Here is an 11,692-nt window from a genome sequence, read left to right as displayed (position 1 = left end):
ATTTTTTCCAATCCCCTCCCAGTGCAACCTTATAAACTAAGGAGGCTTTTTAAAAAATAATAAGTGTGAAAATAAAATAAACTGGTCACTACCGGTTCCTGGATGGGGAGTGGGGGGGGGGAGATGGTTCATGCGAAGTCCTTCCCACTAGCACCTGCAGGCTTGGGTCACTTGAGATGCTCAGTCCTGCTCCCTCAAGGAAGAAGGACAACAGGGTCACTTCAAGCTGTGCCCAGATTAGGTGCCAATCCAGAGATGTTTCCAAGAACAAACAAAATGGCCATTAGTCATAAGCCCACCGGTTCCAACTACATTCAGTGCTGAAAAGCAATTAGAATAGAAATGGTAAATATACCTGAAATCTACAACTCGGTTACTTTAGGCATTATCTGGTACCCGAGTAGCTTGCTCCACCAGTCTTGTCTTGTCTTCCTTTCCTTTCCTTTCCTTTCCTTTCCTTTCCTTTCCTTTCCTTTCCTTTCCTTTCCTTTCCTTTCCTTTCCTTTCCTTTCCTTTCCTTTCTTTCCTTTCCTTTCCTTTAGGCATTATCTGGTACCCGAGTAGCTTGCTCCACCAGTCTTGTCTTTGTCTTCCTTTCCTTTCCTTTCCTTTCCTTTCCTTTCCTTTCCTTTCCTTTCCTTTCCTTTCCTTTTCCTTTCCTTCCTTTCCTTTCCTTTCCTTTCCTTTCCTTTCCTTTCCTTTCCTTTCCTTTCTTTCCTTTCCCTTTCCTTTCCTTTCCTTTCCTTTCCTTTCCTTTCCTTTCCTTTCCTTTCCCTTTCCCTTTCCCCTTCCCTTCCCCTTCCCTCTTTCATTTTTTTCCTCTCCTCTCCCTCTCCTTCCCTTCCCTTCCTCCTTCCCTTTCCTTCCATTTTTCTTTCCCTTCCCTTCCCATCCCTTCCTTCTTTCATCTTTTCCCTCTCCTCTCTTTTCCTTCCCTTCCCTTTTCCTTCCCTTCCCTTCCCTCTTTCATTTCCCCCCCCTCTCCTCCTCTCTCCCTTCCTTTCCTCCTACCCTTTCATCTTTTCCCTCTCCTCTCCCTCTCCTTCCTTCCCTTCCCTTTCATTTTCCTTTCCTTTCCCTTCCTTTCCCTTCCTTCTTTCATCTTTTCCCTCTCCTCTCCTCTCTCTCCTTCCCTTTCATTTTCCTTTCCTTTCCCTTCCCATCCCATCCTATCCTTTGCTATTTCTTTAAAAAAAAAAAAAACTTGGTACTACTCTGTTTTGTGAAAACAAGTGGAAAAGTGAGTTGGTTGTGAATTTCTATAGTGAGTATACAGATGGCTGAATGTGTGCTCTAACAAGGTCTCTCTGGCCAGGTGAGAGTAACTCAGATTGAGTGTGTTGATGTCTACATCAGTGTTTCCCAAGCTCAGCAACGGAAGATAGTGTATTTGGACCTCAACTCCCAAGAGGAATTCTGGGAGTTGAAGTCCATACATCTCAAAATTACGGAAGTTGAAAAACTGTGGTTTAGATTCTCACCAGGACAGCCATGTTGGTTGCAAGCATTTTTTGTGCTGATAGCACTCCTTGTTTCCCGTTAAAGATTGGGAGTAGAGATTGAGGAACTTCTGTTGGGTTCATAGACCAGAATTCTGCTTTTTCTCCATGGTTGACTTCTAAATAATGGTTGTCCTTGGGCAGTACAAACCAGTCAATCACACTTTAGCCTCTCAGGTTGTGTGAAACCTAGCACAGCTAGTGAAATGAATGATCAAAAATGATCAACTGAATAAATCATAACAAACTGTTGATGGAGAATTCCTTGGATGAAGCTCTAGCACTTAAATTGATCCCAAACGGGCCAATTTAAGGGAATATGACTGACACGCCATAGGATTTGTCAAGCAAAAGTGATACCCAATCTCAGTGAGATGCATTTCCAAAGTTAAGAAATTATTAAGCTGTTTCTTTGCAAATCAAACTCCTTCAGCCAGCACAGTTTCTTTTGTATTTCTTTCTTCAATAAAGGAAGCCCTCAACCTTGGTGTACCAAACAAAATTGTAAAGCCAAATGGAGCAGAATAACAACAGATGCCAATTTGGTATTAACCACCAGATTGTGACTTGGGAAAGTAGGTCAAAGCGCAGACACAAAGCTGGGTTGATCCAACATTGTCAGCACAACCATAATAATAATTAAATCTGAACATACGGAAGAGAATTCAGGAGTTGTGTTTGTGTCTGCCTTGCAAAGAGAGGGGGGAAAGGATTAAGAGTTGTTTTATATACTGCCTAGATTGTAAGGTACTGAGCCAAGATAAGAAAATTATTTAGCAATTCTTCTGTTGCTATTTTTTGCACCGGTAAGAAAAATATTGGTGTGAAAAGACCCTGAAGTTAGTCTGGCTGAGTCCAGAACTATCGGTGGTTGTGTTTTAGAGACATAATAACATTTCCTTAAGTGTTTGTATAGTAAATATTTAAAGTACTTCTTAAAATATGTACAGTACACTTAGGTTTTAAAACTTTTATTCGTCTGCTACCTAGTAAGGCTGAATAATTTTGAGAATAACTCAAACAGTGCTAATTTTAGACTCCATTGACTGTATATTCTCTGTGCACCTTGTCTATTTATTGGCTACAGGTAGTCCTCGACTTATGACCACAGCGGAGCCCAATATTTCCATTGCTATGCAAGGCAGTTATTAAGTGAGTTTTCCCCCCGTTTTTATGACCTTTTTGTTAAGCAAATCATGGGGTTGTTAAGCGAACATGGCTTCCCCCCATTAACTTTGGAAGCCGACTGGGTGATCAGGTGACCCCGGGACACTGCAACTGTCATAAGTACATGCCAGTTTTCCAAGCACTCAATTTTTGATCCACTGATCTTGGAGATGCTTACAGCGGTCATTAAGAGGGAAAACTGGTCATATGTCACATTTTGCAGTGCTGCTGTACCTTCGAACAGTCACTAAGCGAACTGTTATAAGTCGAGGACTACCTGTATAAACCCCTTCCTCTGTAGGCCATTTCTCAGTAACCCTCCGTGATCATACAGGGAACACCTTAAAAGCTCACTTTGTGTGTGAGAAGCCAACGGCTCTGAAGTGGTGTCCAGACTGCTAAAGCTAATGTGATAATCATAAATACACTTTTATGCCTCAGCAGGTTAACCAGGTTACCTGTGGCTCTGGAAAAGTGATTTCCCCCTAACCAAAAAGCAGGCAAAATTGAAAAAATGTAGTGTTTACTCAATACCTCTAACTAAATGAAGTACCCCCTTATTCCAGCAGTAAAAATGTAAAGCAAGACAGGCTGGATATTTTATTTTTTTTGTCTTTTAATGACCCCGTAATCCCTTGCATCGGGGTGGAGTCGGGGCAACAGAGCCTTGGTAGTACAGTGGTCTAAAGCACCCTGTTATTAAGAACAGCTGCCTGCAATTACTGCAAGTTCAAATCCCACCAGGCTCAAGGTTGACTCAGCCTTCCATCCTTTCAAAGGTAGGTAAAATGAGGACCCAGATTGTGGGGGCAATAAACTGACTTTGTATAAATATACAAAAAGGATGAAGGCTATTGCTTAACGCATTGTAAGCCACCCTGAGTCTCTGGAGAAGGGTGACATAGAAATCAAATTTAAAAAAAAAAAAAGACTGAATGGAGCTGAGTGTTTACTGGCCGGATGCCCTTCCTGTCGCCAGTGCAGAGTTCACAGCTGATATTTACACATTGTGCCCAGAGAGAGAGAGAAATATCTGCCGCTACCTAGGATCGAACTCACAGCCTGTCAGGCTGGATATTTCCTCATTTTCTTATGCTTTTCATTTGGAGAAAAGTGAAAAGATGCTGTCCGAGAAAGCCTTGGAGAAGTGGCGATTCCATGCCTGGTCATCTCATGCCTCTGAACAACAGAATAACAGAGTTAGAAGGGACCTTTGAAGGTCTTCTAATCCAACCTCCTTCATAAGTGATGGCTAACCTTTTTGTTGTCGTGTGCAATGCAATGCGCATGTGACCTCCCATGCTCCCCCTGCACCCCACTTTGGGCCTAGTAAGCCTCCCTACAGCCTCCTGGGAGAAAAAACGGGCCGTGAGGGGGTCACCCGCCCCATGCCCCATTTTGGGCCTTGTAGGCCTTCCTGCAGCCTCCTGGGAGCAACAACGGGCCACGGGGGGAGCCATGCAGCCCCCCCCATGCCCCGTTTTGGGCCTAGTAGGCCTCCCTGCACTAATAACCCATAATGCAATGCATGCATGACCCCCGGTGCGCCCAGCCCACCTTTGCATGCGCATGCAACCCCACCATGCTCCCCCTACTCCCACACATACACGCTGTCAGCACTTCAAGCTGCATTTACTCTAGTGCTGACAATAAGAAGGAGAAGCGGAGGCGTCCGTAAAGAGACATTTGACTTTTCATCTACTTATTTTCCCTGGAGATAATATCCCCTAGGAGATGGGATGGGAGGGGGGAAATTCCTTGGAGCTGGAGCAGTAGATTAGGGGGTAGAGTGACTTGGAAGATGGCCAATGAGTGCAGGGGAGTGGGGAACGGAAAAGGGAGGGTTTTGGGTCTGGAAGTCAGTCAGTTGCGATGCAGTCGAGTTAGAATGTTGTGCTAAATAAATGGGAGTTTTTCTTCAAAGACTTTGTTTGAAATGCAATTTATTTGAGACGACCTCGAAACCTGACATACGCGCATCTCCCGCATGCCCTGCGCATGTGCAGCAGAGACCCGAAAATCAGCTGGCTTGTGGGAGGCTCGCACGCATGTGCGGTGAAGCTGAGCTGGGGCGACGGCTCGTGTGCCCGCAGAGAGGGCTTTGCATACCACTGTGGCACGTGTGGCATAGGTTCGCCATCACGGCTGTATCCCATTCCGGGCAAATGAAATGGCACCTGTTCTAGGTAGCGGCTTCTTGGTTGCAAGAGAGGAGCCAAGGGAAAAAGTGAAAAGAGAGGGAGGGAGGGGGAGGAAAATTAAGAGGGGGCAGGTGGAGGAGAGAGCCTTTGTCTCTGTCCGATGGTGAAGAGCAAGGCATGCTTGAGGGCTCCATAGAGGAAAAAACCTGTTCTTCTTCTATCGTAGCTTCTCCTGCCATGTTTTCTCTTTCCTCCCATATTCCTTGCAATTGGGGGGGGGGGTTTGTCTCTGCTACATTTACAATGATATTAGGGCCACATTTTTGATCGTAGAGGAACTTCAGGGCCCAAATGATCTTCTTGCAGACGTGTTTCCAACTGCTAGCAACCCCTTTGGTACTTTTTGCTAATTAGACCTGCTAGAAACTCCTTAAAGTTCTTAGTTGTAGCTCTGGCTTTATCTTGTTTTAATTTCTTACATCTAATTGATTTCATGTTACTGTTATTTCATTGTATTTTCTGGCATATTATATGTTATAAACCTGCGGTTACAACAATAAACTTGCTAGGGGCCCACTGCTGTTTCTATCCTGGGGTTCCTATGGAAGGAAAACGATTTCTCGGGGCAGTGATGTCTTTTGAGGGTGGATCAGGGGTGATATCCAGCAGGTTCTGACAGATTCTGGAGAACCGGTAGCAGAAATTTTGAGTAGTTCGGAGAACTGGCAAATGCCACCTCTGGCTGGCCCCAGGAGTGGGGAGGGAATGGAGATTTTGCAATATCTTTCCCCCAGGAGTGGGGAGGGAATGGGGATTTGGCAGTATCCTTCCTCTGGAGTGGGGAGGGAATGGGGATTTTGCAGTATCCTTCCCTGGAGTGGGGTGGGAATGGAGATTTTGCAATATCCTTCCTCCAGGAGTGGGGAGGGAATGGGGATTTTGCAGTATCCTTCCCGTGAGGTGGGAATGGAGATTTTGCAATATCCTTCTCCCAGGAGTGGGGAGGGAATGGGGATTTTGCAGTATCCTTTCCCTGCCACGCCCACCAAGCCATGCCCACAGAACCGGTAGTAAAATAATTTGAATTTCGCCACTGGGGTGGATGCCAGAGGTACAGAGGTGTTGCTCTTCTTGAATAGGCTGTAATATTTTCTAGCTCTTTTGGGATGGGTGCAAATTATGGAGCCAGTTTTTCTGTCTTTACAAGAAGCCTGCTTTGATAACTTTCAAATGGGGGAGACGCAGATAAATTCTCTTGAGCCCCATAGCTTTGCTGCCCCGATTAGCAGTCCATTTTAGCATCAGATCAACCAGTTCTTCTCAAACTTGGCAACTTGAAGATGCGTGGACTTCAACTCCCAGAATTTCCCAGCCAGTTTGGGAGCTGAAGTCTTCCCATCTTCATGTTGCCAAGGTTGAAAAATCCTATTACAGGGTGTCAGTAGTGACATCTAGTGACAGAACGTAGTATTATCAAAGGCAAAAAGAAAAACTGGAATCATTCTCTGTGCTCCTTGTTTTTTATTAGATCATTTTCAAGCTGGTGAGCTCTGAAAGTACTTAGGGAAATTAATCAGTAAAGTACTACATTCAAATATTTATTTTACAAAAGGTATGATTTCTTTAGCTTTCTTAGCTTTTTTCCCCTAGCTGGTACATTATCAGTGGAATAAGTGGAATTTCTGAAAGATCACCCAAACTACTTCCTGCTCTTGTCAGGCACTGCATTTTGCATGCTCGGATTAGGAGGCAAAAACTTGTTTCTCTTTATGGGGGTGGGCTCACCCACCCGCCCCCTATCAATGGCATCATGTCCTGGATTCATTTTACCAAACTCAGTTGTGACTTTCCCTCCTGAATAATTCACAAGGCAGGAGACACAATTCCAACCTTCTTTGTAGGAGGTGATCAGAGTGGAGTCAAACATATCAATCTCGAGTCCCTATGACCCCCCCCCCCAAAAAAAGAGACCTAAGTCCTGCCCCCTTGAAGTCAATTGACTCTTATCTGGCACCAATTATTTATTTATTTATTTATTTATTTATTTATTTATTTATTTATTTATTTATTTATTTATTTATTTATTTATTTATTTATTTATTTTGTCGCATTTCTTTGCAGCCCCACTCCCAAGGGACTCTGGGCGGCTTACAACAGAGAATAAAACAATGCAACAATATCTATACAAAAGTTAAAAGAAGACATTAAAACGTTAAAACACATGCACTCCAATTTGTGGCCGGGTCTCGCAAGGTCACTATAACGAGATCAATGGCCCCAGGCCTGCCGGAAGAGCCAGGTCTTCATCTTCGAAGATAGCCTGGCCCTGAGCCATGTAGGGCTTTAAAGGTAATAACCAACACCTTGAATTGTGACCGGAGACCAATAGGGAGCCAGTGCAGCTCACGGAGAATTGGTGTAATGTGGGTGTATCTAGGTGCACCCACTATAACTCGCGCGGCTGCATTCTGGACCAACTGTAGTCTCCGAACACTCTTCAAGGGTAGCCCCATGTAGAGCGCGTTGCAATAATCTAACCGTGAGGTGACAAGGGCATGTGAGGAGAGCCTCCTGATCCAAGTAGGGTCGCAATTGGTGCACCAGACGAACCTGTGCAAAGGTCCCCCTAGCTACAGCTGTCAGATGTTGTTCCAATCTCAGCTGTGAGTCTAGGAGGACACCCAAATTGCGAGCCCGTTCTGAGGGGGGCACTTTCTCTCCCCCCAGAACCAAGGATGGACAATCAACATAGGGGGCAATACCCAGAGCCATTTGGTCTTGTCTGGGTTAAGTCTGAGCCTGTTGACTCCCATCCAGACCCTCACAGCCTCCAGGCACTGGCCCATCACATCCACCGCATCACTGAACTGACGAGAGGTGGAGATTTGCCTTGACCATTAGTGGATCAGATTATTTGTATACAGGTTGTATGGAATAAACTTGTAGTGCTCTTGAACTCTGTCCTGCCTCCTGATTTTTTGCCCTTGATTATAATTGCAGGCAATCCTTGACTTATGACCACAGCCGAGCCCCAAAATTTCAGTTGCTAAATGAGACATTGGTTAAGTAAAATTTGCCCCATTTTACGGACCTTCTTGCCACAATTGTTAAGTGAGTCACTGCAGTTGTTAAGTGAAACCGGCTTCCCCATTGACTTTGCTTGACAGAAGGTCACAAAAGGGGATCACATGACCCCGGGACACTGCAACCGTCATAAATATGAAACAGCTGACATTTTGATTATGTGACCACAGGGATGCTGCAACGGTCGTAAGTGTGAAAAACACGTTTTTCCAGTGCTGTTGTAACTTCGAACAGTCACTAAATGAACTGTTTTGAGGATGACCTATATAGAGATGGAATAGCAAATTATTAGGTCTTCATAGATTTGTTAAGATTCTGGAGACAGATTCTGGTTGCCTAGTGGGCAAACCGAGCCGAAGGGGAAGGGAAGGGAAGGCAAGAGAGGAAAAAGGGGTTGAGTTGAACCTTAAATCTAGGATGAATGAAGCTACTCAAAGAGAAGATTATCCGGCTTAATTTGCATCTCTTGGGTTGTTCTTTCTACAGAGATTTATCTGTAACTCATCAATTTTGTCTATTTTTCCAAAAGTGACACAACACTTCATCTTTTTAGCATTTTATAGCAATGCAGAATTATTTTTTTAAATGTAGATTTAGAAACTCTGAAGTATTAGTCAATATCCGATGAATATCTAATGTATATAATTTCCCTCCTTGCTTTCTTTTAGTTCCCCCCTCTTTTTTTGGGGGGGGGGGTTGAAATTTGTTGGTATTTTTTTTCCAGTGTTTGTGTGTGTGTATAGTTGTTGTAAAACTTGTTAAGATCAATAGAATTTAATATTTAAAAAACAGAGAAGTCCTCCGTGTATGAATAGGCCTTTTCTGATGCTTGTGGTTTGGAAGAGTTTGCCTGTGACTTGACACAGAGGCCAGCAGTCAAGGCCCAAACCTCCATTCTCCTTTCAGCCCCTTTTATGTGGGTCCTCTGAAGTCTTCTCCAACCCCGCTTGCTGGCACTGGGGACTCCAGTTTTCACTCTCAAATGGTAAACACGTTAAAATCACACTGCTAGGCCTGAGATCGGTGTAACCTACTTTACTTTTTAAAGAAAGAAAACTGCAAAGAGGTTGGTATCATCATGTCCCAAAAAGCGTCCTGCTTCCCAAAAATGCAGAAAATCCTAGCTTAATGTGCCACAGCCCTCTTCCCCCCCCCCCCCCCGTTAACTAGTATAGCCATTTTTCTCCCCCAAAACCAGAAGCCATCAAAGGGTTGACAGTTCTTGGCAGCTTAGCATGATTATTATGCAGACCATTTGGCTTGTTGTGCAAACCATGGTTAAAACAATCCATGGATTTGTATGATGTCTTTGGCCTTCTAACCTGCCATGGTGTAATCCAGTGTATATCAAGCTCAACAACTTTGAGGTATGGTGGACTTCAACTCCCAGAATTCTCCAGTCAGAATGCTGACTGAGGAATTCTGGGAGTTGAAGTCCACCCACATTTTCAAGTTGCTAAGGTTGGAGAACACTGATGATGATGATGATGATGATGATGATGATGATGATGATGATGATGATAATAATAATAATAAAGTTTATTGTCATTGTACGTGTATACACAGTATACCCATACAATGAAATTCACATAACACCCAGAGACTAGACCCAACTCGCATGACAATCCCCAAACACCCCCCACCCACTAAAAATTCCCCACCCCTAAAACCACCCAAACATCCACACAACAGACCAAGCAATACTGTCCGACAGCTCACTGATGGTGGCCCTTTAGTTCATTGTTGAGTGCAATTATAGCTCTGGGATGAAAAACTATTCAGAAAACGTGTGGTCCGAGTTTTAATTGTCCTGTATCTTCTGCCAGAAGACAACAGTCCAAAAAGATTGTAAGCAGGATGGAAAGAGTCTCTGAGAATGTTATGAAACTCCCTCAAACAGCGAGATTCAAAGATGTCGTCCAGGGCTGGTAGCTGGAGCCCGATGATATTCTGGGCAGTTTTAATGATTCTCTGTAGAGCTTTTTTGTCCGCTACAGAGCTGCTCCCATAACATGAACGAATGCCGTATGTCCGGACATACTCAATGGTGCTGTGATAGTAGGACAGTCTAATCTGATCTAATCTGAGTGGGTTGTACTCTTATAAAACATCTGTCCTCCCCTTCCCCTGTTTTTAGGGGGGGGGTCTTGAATACCTTGTTCTGACCTGTCCACTTCTTGGGGGGCTGGTGGGATGTGGAGAGAAGGGTGAGATTCTCAGGCATTGTAAAGGGAGAGGCGTATCAGTTTATGGTAGCCAAACATCAGAGAGGGTTTGATAGCCCCTTTTCCAATTAACTAATTTAATTGAAAGGAAACATCGCTCTTCCCTGAGCTACAGGCTCATGGCTTTTAATCAAATGCATCAGTTGGACAAGGGACTGCTAGCCACTGAATAGGTGAATGAATTCCTTGACTGAGCATCAGAAAGGTTGTCGTTGTGTCTTTTTTTCCTCCTTTGTGGTGCCAGTTTGTTCTGCACATGTGGAAGTACCTTTAGAGCTCTTGTGCCGTTTCTTCAAAGCGCACGGATATGTCTACTAAGAGATGGCACATGGTTGTGTAGTCAGCTTTCTGGGTTCCCGTCTCTGTGAAGAGAATAACATACTTAGAGCAGTATTTCCCAACCTTAGGGACTTTTAGATGTGTGGACTTCCAGCTCCTAGCATTCCCCAGCCAGCCATGCTCAGCCAGTCCACACATCTTAAAGTCCCTAAGGTTGAGAAACACTGCGCTGGAAACTTCAGTGCCAGGGAAAATGCAGGAAGCCGGCCCCATATTGGCTGCTGTGTTTCTTTCTCTGCATTCAGAACCTTTTGCCTTGTGGGTGCAACCCAGTGGATGGAAAGCCTTAACCAGCTGAGCTCCAAGCTTTGAAGCAAGTGGGTTTTGTTTGACCTGAGATTGGAAGGAAATAATTGAAGTGGTGAGATTCAGCCGCTTCGCACTGGTTTGGGTGAACCGGTTGTTAAATTATCCACCCTTCCCAGTGGTGAAATACAAATTTTTTTACTACCAGTTCTGTGGGAGTGGCTTGGTGGGTGTGGTGTGGCTTGGTGGGTGCAGCAGAGGAAGGATATTGCAAAATCCCCATTCCCACCCCACTCTAGGGCCATCCAGAGGTAGCATTTGCTGGTTCTCCGAACTACTTAAAATTTCCGCTACCGGTTCTCCAGAACCTGTCAGAACCTGCTGGATTTCACCCCTGACCCTTCCCGCTATCAGAGTGGATTTTGGGCCCTGTGCTGCACTGCAGTGGAGAAACGGGCAGTGGAGCAGCCAGCGTGAGGGAAGGGGAAGCCCACTTTCCCTCTTTCTTCTCCCTCCTTCCTTCCTTTGTGCTGGCCACTCCGTTGCCCGTTTCTCCATTGCAGCGCAGTACCCAGGATCCACTTTGATAGCAGGGAGGGTGGGTAATTTAACAATCGGTTCACCCAAGGTCAGGTTGGCCATCGTGGGAGGCTCATCCCGCATGTGCGGAGGAGCTGAAGGACGGGGATGGGCCACGTCTCCCACGACAGCCAGACTGACCCTGGGCGAACCGGTTGTTAAATTATTTGAATCCCACCACTGAGCAGGACTTAGGAGTCTGCCTGGCCAAGTGGACCATACCTGCCTCGAGCTTCTGTTCTGGCAATTCCTGCCCTTCTTTTGCCTACATTGGCACTTCAGACCCCAAGAATCTGGACCACTCATTAAGTTCTAGTGAGGTTGGTTTATTTTTCAAGCCTACACACAAGAATCAAGTCAACTAAAGGTCAGCAAGAGTTAACGGCATTCAGTAGGGACTGGGCTTGGAGTG

At 45.0% G+C, this 11,692-nt stretch overlaps 1 protein-coding gene across 1 annotated transcript in view; it reads left to right on the top strand.

Moving 5' to 3' along the window:
- The window catches only part of SMAD6 (SMAD family member 6), a 71,102-nt gene that overhangs the window by 38,896 nt on the left and 20,514 nt on the right, over positions 1–11,692 (top strand). The gene's annotated exons all lie outside the window — the stretch shown is intronic.

Source organism: Pituophis catenifer, unplaced genomic scaffold (assembly GCF_029215685.1).
Source record: "Pituophis catenifer annectens isolate HBS135680 unplaced genomic scaffold, rPitCat1.0.hap2 SCAF_14, whole genome shotgun sequence".
Lineage (NCBI taxonomy): Eukaryota > Metazoa > Chordata > Lepidosauria > Squamata > Colubridae > Pituophis > Pituophis catenifer.
The sequence above is the reverse complement of the archived record's forward strand: the minus strand, read 5'-3'. Positions and strand labels throughout refer to the sequence as shown.